The 17318-nt window shown below is 37.8% G+C and overlaps 1 long non-coding RNA gene across 2 annotated transcripts; it reads left to right on the top strand.

The window, feature by feature from the left end:
- The first annotated feature begins 10990 nt into the window (after positions 1-10990).
- LOC106949408 (uncharacterized) lies at positions 10991-11636 on the top strand. 2 transcript variants are annotated; one of them, XR_001425371.1, is made up of 3 exons: positions 10991-11168; positions 11256-11461; positions 11544-11636. It is a non-coding gene; the product is annotated as an uncharacterized LOC106949408 (long non-coding RNA). The 2 variants fall into 2 exon arrangements; XR_001425370.1 differs by having other exon boundaries at positions 11256-11636.
- Positions 11637-17318: the final 5682 nt, after the last annotated feature.

The raw sequence follows: 17318 nt of genomic DNA, 5'->3' as shown, positions 1-17318 counted from the left end.
TTTAAGGTGTTTATACCTGAAAAGATAAAACAAAATAAAGAAAGAGAGAGCAAAATATGAAACAAACATTACAATAGATTACCAATTTGCTCAGGTCAGTTTGAGATGATTTTTATTTTCCACTGAGAGATTTAATTTTTTTTTTTTTTAGTTTAGGGGTTTAAGCCACACACTTCCAATAACTTATAGAACCCGATGCTATTTTATGCATGCGAATGAGACATTGCCAGTAGAAATGTTTCAACGTTCTCTGCGCTGAGGACCAGACTGTCAAAGTTTGAGAAAACTAAAACGTGAAATAAATACTTAATACAAAATAATTCAGAACTATTGGACCAGGTGTTCAAAACTAGTTAAGTACATATGCATATGTAGACTTCCAGGTCCCACCAACAGTTGCCGTGAAAAACCTCTTCCCTTTTTCTTTGATTCTGAATCATTCCTCCCTCCTCTTCCTCTTCCAGGAGTTTTTTTTTAAGCATTACAGACATATCCAGATCACTTCATGCGCTGTTTGTCAGTTGATCTCCATGCATTTACTAACTACGCCAGACAACTGCTCTTTCAAGTGCCAGCTCATTACATTGCTAAATAACTAATGCGATATGTCAGACTGCTCTTTGAGTCAAGTTATTAGCTGAACTGACAGAGTTGTTTCACTGCAATTGCCCCTCATTCTCATATTTGAAAAGGTCAAGCACATTTAATGACGGCTCTCAAAGGATTAATCTGAAATTTTTCTTTTTTTTTTGTCATTTATCTGTAATAGAAGCAACTCATTACAGCACTTGAAATGATGTGATGTAATGGAGGGCTTTTCTGTGAACTCTCTTTAATTTTGCTGCTTCTTAGGGAAGTCAAGTTGCTTTTGGATGAGTGAACTGAGTTAAGAAGTTCCATTACTGATTAAAACACATGCACCTTTAAAGCTATACATCAATAACCAAATACCACTTTGACAACAGCATAATTTTAAAGGTTTTAAAGGCTTAAAGTTCCCCAAATCTTAAGGGATTCAACACACGTTTTTGGAGTGAACCAAAAATATTGCATTTCTGTATTTTGTATTTGAGGTAAGCGAAGTAGAGACAGTCCACCCCCCACACAATACAGTGGGAACTTACTAACTAGGGCATCATGACCACAGCGATTTCAACTCAGCTTCGACTTGGTTTATTTATCGGATAGGTTATGTGATTATATATTTATTAGATTTCTTTTATTCTGATTAATCTTTCAAATTCTAATTAACTACCAGCTTTTTACCATTAACTGCTATGTCATTTAACCTGAATACAGTTCTTTTTAATCACAATGAAATTTTCTGAACATGAATTATTTGCATATGACTTAATTCTGTTGAGGCTGATTTTACAGAAGAAGTGAAAGTACGGTGGCTGGAAGAAGGCCAAGTTTTTGTCTGTCCAAAACCCCGAGCTTTGGCCTGCATCTTGTGAAAATCAGCTTCATAATCCAATAACATTGTCGGCCCTCTTATTTCAGAGCAGCACTGCAGTCAGCGGTTCATTTCTTAACTTTTCCCTATTTTCTGTTTTGTACGGCCAGGGGATTACTGGCTCGGCAGGAGCCTTCCCAGGGGTATTGTGCTACTAGATGGCCTGAAATGATGCGCTGCTCTCTAACCACTGCCTTTTTTGAATGTCTGTACTTGACTCTTACACTGTCAACCCATTTCAATTTTATTTTTGTCTCAATAATTGCACACACCCTTTTGTCCTCTGTTCTCCCCCCCGCCCCCCGATTTATCTGGTTTCATTAAGACTTCCCTGCTTTTCCCCTGTTATGATCGCAAATGTACTTCGGACGTACCGTCTGTCCATTCATCCGTCCAAAATGCTCATGAATTTCAACAAGAATGTTAATTTTGCCTGGCCACTTTAATATTATTGTCATGTGTTTATTTTAGAAAGGGAGTCTTCACAAAGTTATGAAGAGTTAATGAGGTAGCAATTAAGAACCAACTAAATTTCCCTCGAGTCCATTGTGCGGGACAGAAGATATGCGAGTGTCATCAATATTAACTACCTAGGACATGGTCCCCATCCATCATCCTGGCATCCGAAGCACTTTGACAGTGCCATCTATTACACATTCAATATGTTACTTTTGTGAAATGATACATGTTGATTTTGCACAAAATTAAGATTACGTGGATAAATAGACGAGGCATACTCTACTTGGCCTTTTCACGTTGTGAATTAATATATGTTGTGTTGGGAAAATATCTGAACGTAAACAATAAAACAACGTTACACAGCAAAATATAGAAATTATCTGGCATAGCTCATGGGCAAGTTTAAATCTGGATATTGCAGCAAGTTAAAACGTTTCTTCCTCTCTGCTGTCTGTGTTTCTCTCTTTTCCTCCTCCAGTTTGTCTGTCACACGCATCCTCTGCTATTTATTTGCTTTGAAAGACTGTTGATCTAATACATGAAAGACAACCCTCAGCGAGCTCAGGCGGTAATGAAAAAATGTTTATATGCTACAGGCTCTTTTTCACCGGAGTCGTTCTCTGCTCTCAGTTTAGAACCACGCAAACCTTAGCCGGTCCTTCATGTAGCAACAGTGGGTCTTTGTAGTTTAGGTTTCTGAACTCGGTAGCGTAGGAATGCACTGGCACATCTTCCTTTTCAATCTTTTATCAGGTTTCTCTTCAAAGTCTTCACAGAGGTACAAGGGCTCATATAAACACAAATAAAAGTTGTTTAATTATTGCAATTGTCACTGTCACGAGTAACGGAGGACACATTTGGTGAAGGAAGGTGGGGAGCTGATGAATGTTTTTTTTAAAAACAAATCTTTTACTGTAGCCCATTATCTCAGATTTGCTTTGCAAATTACAGTTTATCTTAGCATTGTAGCATGATTAACATGGTTATTATATGTGCAATTTTATTTTTGATTTAAAATGAATGCATTGACAGGAATGACATGAAGCAGAATGCTGGTTTTAAAGAGGGTGTACCACATTTATTTCTACATTTTACATAACTTTCTTGCACTTGCATTTAAGGTCGTGGTGGCCAAAAAAAGTAAAAAAAGAAAAAAAAAGTCCTCTCTGAGAAGTTCAGCTATCACAGACTGGAGTGAGACATGCCTACTATTTGACATGAAAAAGCTTTTTTCACATTTATGTGCACAGAGGGGAAAATCCGACTGCAGTCACGTATAAATTGAGTTGAGGGTGTGAATCACTGAACAGGATTTTATTAATACCGAAACTAGTTCAAAGTCAACAGTGGTCCAAAAACAGTATTTGTGACCTATTGGTGATTTAAAACTTGCAGTCAATCACTGCACACGTTATGAAAATGGATTGTAAACACTTTAGGATTCAGACTGTATTGTATGAAGAGAAAAATGTGTTGGCATAATGATGAAGTCTGTTTTATTTATAAGGGAAGAGAGCAAAGTTGACTTAGTCACTCTCTGCACACCACCACGCTGCATGACAATGCAAGGCTTTTTTTTTTTTTTGTTACTTTTTAGTGGAGATTAAGATGACTTTCTTGTAGGAAAAATTATGGAGGAGAAACTACACAACCAACAGCATTTAGGAAATTGTCAGTTGTTGAGAAAACTTGAGTGGTGATGTTTGGACTCTGGTGTGTTTGGAGGCTGGAAGTAATTAAAACTCATAGTAAAGCAAAGACTTAGAGATCAACAGGATAAAATAACTACACCTCAACTTTTCTTGTCGCTGAATTTTACTTGAATACTAGGATGGGTTATATATATGTGCTTGTACAAACTAGACGTCCAAGCAGTTGGGTTTTGGCATTGGGCCTTACTGCACCTGCTGATGCTAAAGCCCTGAGCAGTAATGTTGTGGATACTGCTGTACTACCACTGGCAAAGGCAGCAGCTCACCTTTGTGCATGCGCTGGGTAAAGGCTGATGGAGATATATTCTTGATCGAGGAACAGCACTGATTTCCCAGGCAAGTTCCCCTGCTGCTTGGCCATAAACAGATGTGATGGTTGCTTCTGAATTTCATGTTTGAACTTCTGTTTGATCTTCTAACATCTGAGGAAGATACATTTAAGCCTAAAAGTAATCGTACCTCTGGCAGATTTAGGTTTAAAGATTTAAAGTTTAATTTTATCAACAAGTTTTGTTTTTTTTTTGTTGTTTTTTTTTTTCTGCTTGAAATTAGTATTAACATTTTTGAATACAGATACAAGAGGTTAAACACAGTTCCAACAGGAGAGGTAAGGATATGAATGAGAAAAAGTTATTTGAAACACTCAGTCTGTAATGGGAGCTGAAAATTAGGCTGCCAACTTTAAAGCCTGTATAGATATGGTGTTTCATCAAAAATATTACTGAAGATATGCAAAAACCTGGTCAGCTATTATAAAAATGATTGAATTTCAGTACTCGTTCATCTCATTTTCCGTCAGAAACAAAACTCTTGGTTAGATAAATATAACTTTAAATCTTAATTTTCTAAATGCACGGACAATTTAACAGGAGACCTACAGTGTTTTGCCAGCAGTATCAATAGGGTTACTCTATCTCCTTAATGTGACTTTTTTATGTTTTTTATTTATGCAAGTATGGCAATATAGGTTGAATTTATTGTGAATACAGCAAGTAGTGTCAGATAAAGTAATAAGACAAGCATGACATTCATCAAAAAGTATTTGCATGAAACATAGATGCATTCATGACAAACTATCAACATCCATGTCCTCCGTCATGTCATTTAGAAATTGGTATATCAAAACAATGCCAAAAAAAAAAAAAAGAAATAAAAAATATCTGCACTCTGGATGCAGCTTCATTTTGGAAGCATTATTTATCCATATGCCTGAATTCCCTTAATACTTCTCAACCTGAGAAAATAAATCATAAATAAAACAACTTAATTGACAGGATACAGACAAGAACATGGGGAGGAAAAAACACTGAGTGGAATTTGTTTTGGGGGAGCACATCTCTTACCATCATGCTGTGTTGTAGGCATTTAATGGCAGCCTGTGAGGTTGTCCACCGAGTTACAGGCAGGAACCGGGCCACCTGCCAGACGGTTACGTATTCCTGCTGCAGATGAGCTGAGAGGAGTAATGAGGGCTTTGCTTGTGTGACCGGTTGGCTTCCATGCCTTCTGTCAAGTGGTTGGCAGCCCTGAAGGGAGTCCCTGAGGGATTATGCAACCAGCACAAAAACAAGGAAAACTATCTAAACAGGTAATTTACATGCCACTTGTTTCATCAAACAGCTACATAAAAGAAATCATGTATACCAGTGATTAAAGCAGAATTAATTCTGATCCTGTTCCGCTTTCTCTTGATATGATGGAGGTGCCAAACACAAAAAGAATGTTAATCAAAGGAGTAGATGATACAATTCAGTTATTTTTTTAGTCCCAAAGAGGAATTAGATGTTGTAGTAACTCATTACGAAGTTTTTATTTTTTTAAAGTTCTGTAACTGCAGGGAGGAAGCATCTCCTTTAGCTATCTGTATTGAATCAAAACTGAAAAATCCTCTGACTGAAGACACTGAATTGTAGATTTATTGTTTTATGAAGATGATGCTCAGGGTGTTTTTCATTTTATGATACTTCTTTCCAGTCTGTTGCTGAGGTGAAGGGAAAGGTGTATTAGGAAAACAAGCCAGCAACAAACTATTTTTCCTTGTTTCCATGCCTGAAAAAAAAGAGCAAGAGCATGTCGCCAAATGGATGTTTTACAGTGCTGTAAGTGCCACTAGTTTAATGAGGTACCATATTTCAAAGAGGAAATGGTTTACATCTGCAACTTTCCGGGACTGCGATTCTACTGGATACCAAGCTTGGCCCTGCTTGAGAAGTTTCAAGTTGTATTTGAGATGTTGGGGATATTCTTATTGCTTTTCTGTCTCAGAACTATAATAATGCAGTTTCAGAGTAAAGAGAACACACTACAGCGCTCTTCTTACCACTCTACATCTTTGACAATGCTGTAAATACTATTTGACATATTTCTGCTTCTAAGATCCACTATCATTTCCCCTGTAACATTCATATTGAAGATGAGATTATTGTTCCCATTGTATGCCACAAAGTGTCCCACCAACTCTCGATATGACCAACGACTGCAGGGTCATCTAGTAATTTCTGCAGATGGCAGAAACCTGACTTGTACTTAAAAACTGAAGTGAGCGCGGTAAAAAGGAATGCTGAGAGTACAGTCCCCTGTGGCGCTCCTGTGGCACTGATCTGGTCAGACAAATCCTTCAGTCTGTCTAACTGTGGTGCATTTGTCAGGTAGTCATTAATCTGGGAATTGTGGTGGTATCGAGCTGTATCTTCTGACATTTATATTCTGTTTTCAAAGCTAACACCACAAGATAGAAATGAGCATCATCCATTTCTCTCCTCATACATTTCTTGGCTTCTCCCATCTTGTTTATGCTAAATGTTCACACAAATGCCAAAATATATTCCATCATTCTCCTCAACTTCCATGTGAATTACTGACACAAGCTACAGCAGTCGAGGCATCTCGGCGTTTGTGCGGATGTCAGGATTGTGTTGTGTCTGGGATACTTTTTTTGTGAACGTTAACTTAAATGTTGAATGCGAGGCTCATCTTATTCTTTGCTGCATACAAAGTTCTTCAGTCTCACAAAGTGTCACTTGTCAGGAAGTTAATAATCCAGAGTCGATCTGAGAATGTTCACGAATAAGCCTAAACTGATCCTCTAGATGTATATTACTTTGTCCAGAAGAGGGTGCTGAAGCACATGGAAGTTGGCTGGTGATTACTTCCTTAATCCTAACCCAAAGGATATTAAGTAAACTGCATCAGGACATGACATTTGTTTACTTGTTCAGATAAAGAAGTGAAATGAATTCTTGGATATTATTTTATTTATAAAAGACAAGGAAATCCTCCAGTAAAGAGTACATTTTCCATAACAGTTTAATCTCTTTAGTGCTCTTTAGAAAAAGAAAACTGTTTCCTTTATTGTTAATCTGATTAATTCAGTTTGATGGGTAAAAAGCTCATTATAACTGGAGAAATGTGGATTTCCTGCAGGAATGCAATGCGAATGCTGAGAGTTGTATATTTTTAGTGAAAATTGAAGAAACATTTGAAGCCAACTGCAGAAATGTAAACGTAGTTAAATGGTGAAAAGTGTATGGGCGGGAAAAAGTGGAGGAATTCACACTAAGAGGTCACCAGAGGAAGATAAAAAAGCTACTTTGCATTATGTCGGGAATTGTGCTTGAGACAGGTATAAGTAAGCTAACTGAGTCGGTAGGTCTTCATGAGGAGTTATGCCCAGCCTGCAGAATTTGGCTGTATCCTCTCATTCAATGCAAATGGTGTATCCGCTATTCTCACATTTCTGTACGGCATTTTTTTTTCTCACTGAGGCTGGGGCATCCTGATAATACACTTCTCCTCTCCACTTATTCTTTTTTCCTCACCTTTCATTGATCTGCCATTGAATGCCAGTCTTTTCTGATCTTCAGCGTTTTCCATCTCTGGAAGATTTATTCCCAGTTTGTGTGTCAAACTCTTACATCTCTCGCCTGCTCACCTTCACCTGCTGCCATCTGGGAAATGGATGAGATCCAACTGCTTTTCAAAGATGATTTATATAAATCTTTCACATGGCATATCATAAAGGTCCAGAGACTGGCTAATGTGGGTCAATTTTTAACACTAAATTGCCCAGTTTGAGTTAAACCCTAAACCACAGAATCCATTAACATATTAGGACTTGCACTTCTCACCGGTACCAAGTATCCCTTACCAGATCTCAGGTACTAAAAAAACCACAAGCAATTCTTTTGTGGATCCAAATGTAATTAAAATACCAAGTAATTACACATATTTGTAAGATTTGTAGCTTATTTTGAGTTTAAAAATCCGAACATTTTTCACTTTCTTGGAATGTAGCAGCAAGGACAAACATCCTTATACAGTTGACTAAACTATGCATCATTTCAGCAAAGGCAGTTAAGGCATGAGATGCACATGTAAAGGCTTATGAACATGTACAGGGTTGCTTACTGAAACGCGCACAGTCTCTGGGCGTCACATCTGTCTAGTTTAGCATCTTCCTCCAGGACAGATGGATCTGATTTTGACTTGGAACCAGGGCTGTCACTGCCATCAGCTGAGTTTGACAGTTCAGAAAGAAAACTGTGCCCATTGTATCCTGAACGGTCCAAAAGTTTAGGTAAAACTTCAGAACTAAGGCATGTCGTTCTGTTTGTTGTGTGTGTGTGTGTAGGTGTGTGTGTGTGTTTATAATAAACCCATTATTTACCTAGTGGTTAATTGATGAGGTGAAAAAAGACACGATGGACCTCTGTGAAAGGCAGACTGCATGTGATCATCACATGACTGAATCATTTCAAGTAATTACAGTAAAAAAAAAAAAAAAAACTGTTACAAAATGATGCATAATCTGTCCACCTAATCTAGAGTTTAAATTAATATCACATGTCCTAGTTAAGGGTGAAAGTTTGAGTAAATGTAAAGATGACAGATCTTATCAATCAATTTACAATTAGTCAGTAAGCCAATTTTAATTTTCTTAAAATCCTCAGTTTTCCCTCGTATCAAGACAGCCAGCCGTCTTTCTGTAACATGATGAGCAAAATCTTTCTTGTGCTGAATTCAGTGAAAGAAGGGCATCATTACATTTTAACAATTTGTTGTGCTAGCCATAATAAATATTGACAAAAAATTGCATGTCTCATGTCTAAATGTAGAAATATTTTAAAAGCTTGGTTGCGAGAGACAAGGGTGTATAGAAAATGGATGGATGGATGGATGGATGGATGGAGTTCCCCCTCCAGTCGGTGAATTGCTGCGTCCATCTCTGTTGTGTCCCCGGGCAAGACACTTCACCCACCTTGCTTGTTGGTGGTGGTCAGAAGTCTGATTTAATTTAATTTAATTCGACAAATAAAAGATGAAAATTATTAAAATATGTGAAACACTTAATCCCCCATGTTCATACGCAGAGAGGAGGATTACAGACTTTACTTGTGAAGCGGGCATAGACCCTGCTATAGTCCTCTGCACTAACATATTGTTGCATTACCGTTGCTTTCAAAGGAATGCTAAAACTTGGCTACATGAAGTGCACTATCACCACATCCAAGTCACAAATCAATTAAAAATAATTCCGGTATGTAAATTCTTTAAACCCTGAATGTTTCCATTTACGAGAATCCATTGCAGTTGCATGATGCACAACTGATATTCCTCTCTGTTCCTGTCATGATGTAAGCACACTCTGTATTCTGAGTGGCCTTTTCAACAGGATGTTCTTTTAATCAAATGATTTTTCAGAACTATAGCTCTGTTACTTTATAATTAGGTATGAAGCTTTTTGTGACGACTGCTTTGCAATATACTCGACTCTTAAACATGTCCTCTAATTAAAGTCATTCATTTAAAGATGGGTACTTCTATTAGGAAGCTGATCTCTTCACAGGCTCAAACTCTGAGCAACAGAAAAACCCCAAAGCCTTTCGCAGTTGGACAGATTTTCCGCCTTAAATTAATTTTATGAAAGTTCAAGGTTCAGTGATTTAACCAAAGGAATATACATTTTACCATAGTTGCCCAATCATGCCAGCTGCTGTTGCATTGAAGAATTTTTTTGGAAGAATGATGCAACAAAATGAACTAAATATGTATCTGAATTTCTCCATTTTGGACACTATGAAACTACAGCAAACAATACAAAAAACACACTGAGAAGAAATATTGACCAGAGGTGTATGACGGTAACCTTTTCTAAAGTGGTTTTAATTTATGTATTTGTTACTTCTATTGTGGAGTGTCAGTGGATTACTGTAGCATCTACAGTTCACAATGCACATTCTCACTGCAGTCAAAGTAGATTGTGGAAAGTAGCAGTACTCCAACGAGGTAAAAAGAAGAGAAAGATTAGGGGTGATTGACCAGACAGGCACTTTGGACAGCTTTTCTGTTATTCCTTCACTTCCGAAGAGAGAGACCTTTAAGACGACCTGACAAACAAAGATGGGAAAGAAACAGAGGGATGAACAGAACATAATGAAAAGTTGAACGAAAATGGGGAAGGATGAGTGGAATTCATTACAGAAGAGAAAGCTACTCAAATATAACCCATTTGATCAATATATATTTTTTTTATTTCTTGTTTCAATATCTTCTGTATGCACTTTCAGTGCTGGTAAGAAATATTTGCCCCACTACAAAGCCCTTGTTTTTTTTTTTTTTTTTTTTTTTTCAGCTTTTTGCCTCAGTTGGGTTTCACATCATTAAAACAATCTCAATAGTCAAAGATAGCTGAAGAAATACAAAAAAAACTTCATTAAGATAATGATTTCATTTATTAAAAAGCAACTCCTGTAACTGGTTATGATGCCTTTGCCTGTAAAAATGGCCATCAGTTGTTTGTGGTAGCTTCCAGTGCAGACTTACAATGATGTAGATACATTTTGGTCCACTCTTCTTTACCGTTTCATTTTAGTTTAGCTTCAAGTCTGTTTCGGGTCACAGCACAGCATGGGATTTAGGTTTAGGCTTCAAATATATATTTCAAAAACTTTGATTTAATTTCTTTTCAGGTCTTAGAGCTTTTAAGCAGCAGCAGATTATACAACTACCACTGCTATGTTTACTGTCGAGATGATTTTTCCCTTTCCTGAAATGCTGTTTGCAAGATGCACAGCTTTCAAAGATCCTAATTTTCTAAAAGTCGTGGGAAATCTAGATGTCTAAGATGTTCTGCTAAAGCAAACTAGTTAGAGGCTCGAACCCAAAGTCAATCCAACATAAGTGCTACATTTGCTGCAGTACCAGTTTAAAACACTCATCGACCTCTGACTTCGCATTTTTATGACTTAGTGGTGAAACTCCCATTTATAGCTTTTGCTTAACATCTTCCAGCTCTATTTTGTTGCTTGTGCCAACTGCAGTGTGAGTCGAGTGTAAATCCTCTGGAATGTGTGATTGATGGTGTTGGGGTTCTGGGGTTGTTCTTCCATTCTTTGTCCACCAGAGGGGGCTGAGAGGCGTTTTCTCCTGGAGGGTGTGTCCATGCTGATAATGCACGCACCTGCAGCATATCCCTCATCAGTGGAGGGGTATATCAGCAGGGAGCTGCCGGCACTTCGACGCCAGATTGTTGATCAGTAATGGTACTTTTGGTCTCTGTGAATTCTCCTCTTGTGTAGAATTATTTGAGAAACCTCAGTGACTGTCTCTTCCCTTGTGCGTATCTTCAGATTATCCCTGTGCTGAAAGAGGCGTGGGCACCGTTTTCCAAAGACATCTGATCCAACTCATCCAAGTCCTCCAGCCGGCAAGCTGCACCTGTCCCAGCTCCTCCGAAGACCCAACCTACCTGTCCGCCCTCCTCCGCCTCCAACTCAGACCGCCGATCCCGGAGCCTCTTATTCCTCCCCTTCAAGATCTGGACCCACTCCTATAAGTAAGATCACACATCTCCGTTAAACACTTCAAACTCCCACTGAACTTGAACTCACCATTCTGTGTTTTTGTCCGCACCCCAGATCCCCTGAGACCCAGACAGGCAGTTCTCCGCTCCTGAACCTTTTTTCATTGTCAGTTTTGTTTTTGCAATAAATATAAGAAACCTTTTTCTACACCTGAGTGTTTTCTGCATATGGGTTCGAAAATTACATGAAACCATGACGGATGGGAGCAAAGCAGGGTGAGGTAACATGTGCATTAGTTAGCTTTTTACAGTCTAACTTCTCCAATTTACTATTTTTTTTTCTCACCATGCTGAACTACCTGCACCTCTATTTGCATTACAAAAAGTAGATTAGTATAAGTTTATATTGTACATTTTTGCTTAGTTTTCTCTGTGCTCTAAGTAATGTATGCTTATTAAAAGTGAACAGAACCTTGAGTTTGACCTTAACCGACCCTCCAGCATATAATTTTGACCCGATCCGGCCATAATTTCTGTCTGGGCATGGACTATAAATCTAAGCTCTAATATTCATTGCAAGCAGAATAAATGCATAAAACCAAACCCCTTAAAGCAATTGCTTTGTTCATGCGAGCTGAGAGGTAGTGCAGGAATGTAAGTGACTAACTGGTGTAGATAAAGTCATGGATAATCTAATCAATAGAAAAATACAAAAGTTGTTGTATTGCTTGACAATTCTGTCTTTACTGCATCATTTCTTGTTTGAAGATAAATTCTTTTTGCCTTCATGTTTTAAAAATCTTTGAGTTACTTCTACTCTATCGGCTCAATCATGCATTTAGGTTCTGTGCAATATTTTATTTTGGTAAATGTATGGAATAGTGCAAAAACACAACAGACTACTAGATACACACATTAAAAGATGGAATGGGTGGATGAGAAATTAGCTTATTAAACAAAATGACACATATTTATGCCTGAAGCAATTGTATCTAATTGGAGATCTCATGGGTACCTGTTGTGGCACAGAGTACAGAATTTAAAAACTAAGGTTTCACATTCATTTGTGGCATATTTTTCAAGTCAGAATTTATAAAGTTAACAGTTTTCTGAGGAAAAGTTCAATAATGGCGAAACTTCCCACTCTGTTTGAAGCTATGTCAGTCATGCAAATGAAGTATATGGTTCAGTTTGATTAAAAAAAATGTGCACATTAGGCTGCTGTTACCTTCTTTTCTGTTTGTCATTGGACTGAAACACACACACACATACACTTTCCTGTAAGGCAGTGCTGTCTTTAATTGTAGTTATTAGGCACACTGCCCACTGTTCAATTGAACTTAAGGCACTTTTAATTGACTCTAACCTTGGTGATAAACTCCACCACTATTGTTGCATCCTCTCTGTACACAGTGTACAGCAATACCTTCAAATAAAACTTAAGACAAACAAGGCACTTCAGTGCACATCACATTCTAATCATTAATGACTAAAATATTTCACAATTATTACTGATTTAAAAAAAAATATTAAAGAAATTTTTTTCTCCTGTTTGTCACAAATAATTTAATTTAACTCAAATGCTGGAACAAATTCCAGACTGAGAGCTGGGTGTGAATGTGGGTTATTGTGGTTCAGAATGAGAGAAGAATCTAACAGCAAACAAAGAAAACCAGGAATCTCAAATACGGTGGAGGTGTGATCTTTGACATTTAAACCATGTGAATACAATCAACATAATTAACAGGCTAAGGTGCTGAGGAGAGACCACTTTAGACACAGAATGAGCACAGAAACAGCAAAACCAAAACACGAACGAATCAACCTCCCCTGGGAAAACTAGCACTAAAATCAGAGTCTGGACCAAAATACAGAGGGAATACAACAATGTAGAAAGTCAACACAATATATTAATTGTATATGGAACACCTTTAGTGGCACTAATAAAATGCAAACACAAGAGGCTCACAACACCATGTAAATAACAATTTGATGTTTCAGAGAAGCTGGTGACTGAAGTCCAGGTACATTTCTGATCGAAGTTGAGCCTCAAGATGTTTCTGACACAGTGGAAGGACTTTTCAAGAGCATATGAACCAATTTATACACTGCTTGCACCATTGATAAATAACTGGGAGTAACTGATAAATCTGAGTTTGCTTCATAAAGTTGGCATGTGAGTTCTGGTGACTGGAGTCGACATACAGAACCAGTATAGGAATCTCTTGTAAAGAGATGTGAGTCTCCAAGACACCCAGTTATAGTTTGAACAAGTAGTGACGCAAAGAATGGTGGGATGTCCCAATGAAGGCTCAACCTATGTTTAAGTTTTTTTTTTTTTTTCATGATATATAATGAGACGATGCAAGTATTGCTTCAATGGCAAGAGTACAACAAGAAGAGCTGAATTAAGTACAGAGTGGAGGAAAGGACAAGAGAGATGAAAACATCTCTGCTATCATGAGACCAGTAATTCAAATTTTGTGATAGTATGTCCTAAGTAGGCTCTTGTTTTTTGTTTTTTTTTGCCTTTTTTAATATTTTAGCAAAAAATAAATTTCAAACAGAATTTGTCAAGGTAAATTAAACTTAAAAAAAAAACAACTGTCCATTAGTTCTTGTATTCTGAGTAGGAATATGACAAAAAAACTATTTTTTTTGTTGTTTGATTTGCTTTGTGTCAAAAGAGACAAGAATGACCCTTTTATTCACATTACCAATTAGGCAACGACCTTTGTGTTCACAAAAGTCTGCATAAAACGGATTACACGCTTCCACAGGTTGATTTGCATTTGAGTTTCAAATCCTGTGTGAGCAAGCTATTAACCTTCCTGTCACACAAATCTTATCTGAATACATTTCAGACAGAAGTATTAAATGTGGCGAGATGGAATTATTGCCGGAAACAAGGACAAATATTTTGGAGAAAAAAAAAGAAAAAAGTTTGTTGACAGAGAAAAAAAAAAAAAAAAAACATTAGTTAGGGCACACAACCAATCACCTCCCCTGAAACACATACACAAACGACCCAGTTTGACCTTCTGAACCTATGCTGATATATTCAAAAATTACTAATATCGGCTGATGCCGGCGATATTGCCTCTATATTGTGTGTACGTACTTTTGAATACATAATAAAATGGTGCAAGTACTGTATAAATCAAATTGTTTCAGTTTGTTCAAAATAGATAAATGCAGACACATAACAGAGTAATACATTTAGTTCCAGATATTTTCTGTGGGCCTGAATTGTAATGTTTGGCCACAGAAAAGCTCGGAGCTTGGCTGGATGGAGTCTCTTGCGATTATGATCTTTTGAATCTTGTTAGTAACCAGCTGCCATGCATTGTAATTTCTCTGCAGAGTACTTCTCTCTTCTACCGATCTAATCAACGACTCGGGGCCAAAAAAAACAAAACAAACAACAACAAAAAAACTAACATGCTGTACTTTAACACCCTGCACTGCATCACAAGTGATCGCTTCATATTGTATCGTATCAGCTGTGACAAATGTCTCACCATGGATTCTAACATTTGTATTTTTTAAATAAGCATATTTTGCTTTTTATTTTAAAGTGAAGTACCACAGTCAGGCACTGTATCTTCCCTGTACAGCTTCTGCTGCTATAAGCTTCATGCTAAGCACCTGCTGACTCACTGTGTGCCAAGTAAGGACAGCCTACATCCCCAGGCTGTTTTCAGAAGCTTTCACTGTTTTCCCTGTGGACAGTACTGTTACACCTTACACAGAGGTGACAAAAAAAAGAAAAAGAAAGAAATCATAGAAATTTCTTAACCAGTATGTTAGTGCATATCAATTTTATTTATGTTGTAAACTTGAAAATATACTACATGCAAGATCTTGATCGTTGAGTATTAATGCAAATAACCTTGGTAATAATTATGTAGTGCTCATGAACAACTCTGTTTCAGCTTTTAGCCTGATGTTTTCCAGGTCATTTCATAATGAGCTTACCTGAACTTTTTACATCTAGCAAAAATAATCACTTATTCCACTCTGGTGGTTTTATGGAGTTTCCCTCCATCCCCCCCAAAAATGAATGTTTTTCTACAACTTACAGGCTGAAAAAAAAGCACTTTTCAGCCTGTTAACACTTTTCTTAATAATTTGTGTCATTTTGCTAATTTAAAAGTTCTAAAAACTTTGAAATAATTCTTAGCAAGTCTCTGATTAATCACAACCATAAGCATTGGTCAAAAGGTGCAACACATAAATGTTGACTTACTATTTTACCAGTATTTCTGCAGATAAAATGGTTGCATGAAACTTTATGCAGCCTAGACCTGCATAAATCCTAGACTGCATCATCTGCTGACCTGTTTGTCACAGCAGACAGTTCAACAAGGGGCCAGAAATGTTCTTAAGATGCTTCAACAACAGTTGCTCAAGGGATTTCATTATGGTGACAGGCCTGTTGTCATTTAACCTTGTGAGGCTGAAATTTTTAGGGAGTGGGATAAGGTTGACATTATTTAAAGCATGGGGGAACTTCACTAAGCTCCAGAGATTTGTGGAAGATCTGAATGAAGATGGGAGGCATTTTTTTCCCCTGTCTTTAATCTTTCATGATGTAAGAACTGACACCTTTTATAAATTTGTATCACGATGCCATTTGTTTCAAAATCCATCCGTGAAAAAAAAAAAAAATGCTGTCAGACCAAACAACAACAGAAATGACAACAAGTTTGGTCTTATCTGTAACCGTAGCAACACTGTCTTGATCATGTTCTGCAGCTGCATGTTTGTTTTTCCTGTGTGTGACAGCGTGTCGTGCGGTGGCCTTATCCGGTGTGTTTCTGTGGGTGTGGCAATCAGGATTTTCTGCAGGCTCCCAGAAGCAGCTGTGCCTCGACACATCTGGAGTGCTTTCCACTCTTTTTTTTCTGTTTTCAATCAGTTCCAGTCAGTTCCACTATTGCAGCTTGTTTCTTGCTTGCCCAGCGACCATGTTTCCTTCGTGCCCCTGATCACCTGTCACGGTCAGCGCTGATAAATTTCACAGCCTGTCTGCTTGCTGTCATCTGTCGTTTGCTGCCTGTTCACCGCTTAGTTCAACGTTCTTTTGTCACTCTGTGCAAATAGTTAACAGCTCAGGCCTTGTTTTGATTAGACTGATTTCTAACATTGAAACAATAAAACAATCCAAGTGTGTTTTTGACAGGAAACAGTATTGTGCATTGCAGCGATAGCCTCACATTCTTAAGTCCGGATAGATTCTTATCCAGCTGGACATGCTGTGCCCGGTGCCCTTCTGCCGCCTTACATCGGGTCATCTTTGTCACTTCCCTTTCCCCACTTGTCCTCTGCTGCTGTCACCTTCTCATCCTGATAGTCCACCATGAGGTGGCAATTAGAACTTTGTTGACACGCCAACTCCGCCGGGGCTTTCGCCTGCTTTTCCTGTCCGCCAGCATCTTACTCTCCCTCTCTTCTGTTCTTGAGCCTGCATGTATCTGTCTAACCACATTTCATTCTACATCTCTGACTTTCTCTGTCTGCCTTTCTCACTCAGCACTTAGGCACCTTTGGGTGTCTTTCTCATTTTGCCCAAGCTACCACTTTCTATACTCCCATTCCAATCAGATGTTCATAAGTCGCTTTGAACTATTGACTTTCTTTTCTTTACTTTTCTTTTTCTACCTCCTGCAAACTTACTATTTACAACTCCCCTATTGGCCATTTTCCACTCTATGAATGACATAGTGTAATAGAACTGCCTGCAATGGCCTTTCTTCTTTCATTCTCTCTTTCACATTATGGTGAAAGTTGTTTTAGTTGTTTTTCATTGCAATATGCTGGAAACCAAAATGATGGATACATAACATCCCTTTGGGCGCTTGTCTTTATTACACTACAAGAATTAAAA

Source organism: Poecilia latipinna, unplaced genomic scaffold, assembly GCF_001443285.1.
Source record: "Poecilia latipinna isolate Pla-1442-1.1 unplaced genomic scaffold, P_latipinna-1.0 Scaffold342, whole genome shotgun sequence".
NCBI lineage: Eukaryota > Metazoa > Chordata > Actinopteri > Cyprinodontiformes > Poeciliidae > Poecilia > Poecilia latipinna.
Note: the sequence above shows the minus strand (reverse complement) of the source record. Positions and strands in the feature narration are given on the sequence as shown.